The following is a 2,500-nucleotide window of genomic DNA, read 5'->3' as shown; positions in this document are numbered from 1 at the left end:
CTGGAAACCTCCCCGTGGCTGCGAGAAGACGAGGGGGTCAGGCCTGGAGCCAGCACCCAGCCTGCTCCTCATGCTGGGGGCCTGGAAAAGGCCGGAAGCCTCCCCACGGCTGTGAGAAGGCCAGGGGGTCAGGCCTGGAGCCAGCCCCCAGTACGAGTAGCAGGCTGGGGGGCCTGGAAAGGCCAGACGCCTGCCTGTGGCTGCTAGAAGAAGACGAGGGGCTCAGGGCTGGAGCCAGCACCCAGCACGAGTAGCAGGCTGGGGGGCCTGGAAAGGCCAGAAGCCTCCCTGTGGCTGCTAGAAGAAGACGAGGGGGTCAGGGCTGGAGCCAGCACCCAGCACGAGAAGCAGGCTGGGGGGCCTGGAAAGGCCAGAAGCCTCCCTGTGGCTGCTAGAAGAAGAGGAGGGGGTCAGGGCTGGAGCCAGCACCCAGCACGAGTAGCAGGCTGGGGGGCCTGGAAAGGCCAGAAGCCTCCCTGTGGCTGCTAGAAGAAGACGAGGGGGTCAGGGCTGGAGCCAGCACCCAGCACGAGTAGCAGGCTGGGGGGCCTGGAAAGGCCAGAAGACTCCCTGTGGCTGCTAGAAGAAGAGGAGGGGGTCAGGGATGGAGCCAGCACCCAGCACGAGTAGCAGGCTGGGGGGCCTGGAAAGGCCAGACGCCTGCCTGTGGTTGCTAGAAGAAGAGGAGGGGGTCAGGGCTGGAGCCAGCACCCAGCACGAGTAGCAGGCTGGGGGGCCTGGAAAGGCCAGACGCCTGCCTGTGGCTGCTAGAAGAAGAGGAGGGGGTCAGGGCTGGAGCCGGCACCCAGCCTGCTCCTCGTGCTGGGGGCCTGGAAAGGCTGGAAGCCTCCCCGTGGCTGTGAGAAGAGGAGGGGGTCAGGGCTGGAGCCGGCACCCAGCCTGCTCCTCGTGCTGGGGGCCTGGAAAGGCTGGAAGCCTCCCCATGGCTGTGAGAAGATGAGGGGGTCAGGGCTGGAGCCGGCACCCAGCCTGCTCCTCGTGCTGGGGGCCTGGAAAGGCTGGAAGCCTCCCCATGGCTGTGAGAAGATGAGGGGGTCAGGCCTGGAGCCAGCCCCCAGCACGAGTAGCAGGCTGGTGGGCCTGGAAAGGCCAGACGCCTGCCTGTGGCTGCTAGAATAAGAGGAGGGGGTCAGGGCTGGAGCCAGCAACCAGCACGAGTAGCAGGCTGGGGGGCCTGGAAAGGCCAGACGCCTGCCTGTGGCTGCTAGAAGAAGAGGAGGGGGTCAGGGCTGGAGCCAGCACCCAGCACGAGTAGCAGGCTGGGGGGCCTGGAAAGGCCAGACGCCTGCCTGTGGCTGCTAGAAGAAGAGGAGGGGGTCAGGGCTGGAGCCGGCACCCAGCCTGCTCCTCGTGCTGGGGGCCTGGAAAGGCTGGAAGCCTCCCCGTGGCTGTGAGAAGATGAGGGGGTCAGGCCTGGAGCCAGCCCCCAGCACGAGTAGCAGGCTGGGGGGCCTGGAAAGGCCAGACGCCTGCCTGTGGCTGCTAGAAGAAGAGGAGGGGGTCAGGGCTGGAGCCAGCGCCCAGCACGAGTAGCAGGCTGGGGGGCCTGGAAAGGCCAGACGCCTCCCTGTGGCTGCTATAAGACGACGAGGGGGTCAGGGCTGGAGCCAGCACCCAGTACGAGTAGCAGGCTAGGGGGGCCTGGAAAGGCCAGACGCCTGCCTGTGGCTGCTAGAAGAAGAGGAGGGGGTCAGGGCTGGAGCCAGCACCCAGCACGAGTAGCAGGCTGGGGGGCCTGGAACGGCCAGACGCCTCCCTGTGGCTGCTAGAAGAAGAGGAGGGGGTCAGGGCTGAAGCCGGCACCCAGCCTGCTCCTCGTGCTGGGGGCCTGGAAAGGCTGGAAGCCTCCCCGTGGCTGTGAGAAGGTGAGGGGGTCAGGCCTGGAGCCAGCCACTAGCACGAGTAGCAGGCTGGGGGGCCTGGAAAGGCCAGACGCCTCCCTGTGGCTGCTAGAAGAAGAGGAGAGGGTCAGGGCTGGAGCCGGCACCCAGCCTGCTCCTCGTGCTGGGGGCCTGGAAAGGCTGGAAGCCTCCCCGTGGCTGTGAGAAGATGAGGGGGTCAGGCCTGGAGCCAGCCCCCAGCACGAGTAGCAGGCTGGGGGGCCTGGAAAGGCCAGACGCCTCCCTGTGGCTGCTAGAAGACGACGAGGGGTTCAGGCTTGGAGCCAGCACCCAGCCCTGCTCCTCATGCTGGGGGCCTGGAAAAGGCTGGAAGCCTCCCCACGGCTGTGAGCAGATGAGGGGGGGTCAGGCCTGGTAAGGATGGAAGCCTCCCTGTGGCTGTGAAAAGACGAGGGGGTCAGGCAGGTGAGCTATGTCTATGAGAGAGAGGGAGAGAAAGAGAGAGAGAGAGAGAGAGAGAGAGAGAGAGAGAGAGAGAGAGAGGAGTACCAGGGGCACGGGGATGAGAGCAGAGTACCAGGGGCACGGGGATGAGAGCAGAGTACCAGGGGCACGGGGATGAGAGCAGAGTACCAAGG

The sequence above is a fragment of the Chaetodon auriga genome, chromosome 23, assembly GCF_051107435.1.
Source record: "Chaetodon auriga isolate fChaAug3 chromosome 23, fChaAug3.hap1, whole genome shotgun sequence".
Lineage (NCBI taxonomy): Eukaryota > Metazoa > Chordata > Actinopteri > Chaetodontiformes > Chaetodontidae > Chaetodon > Chaetodon auriga.
Note: the sequence above shows the minus strand (reverse complement) of the source record.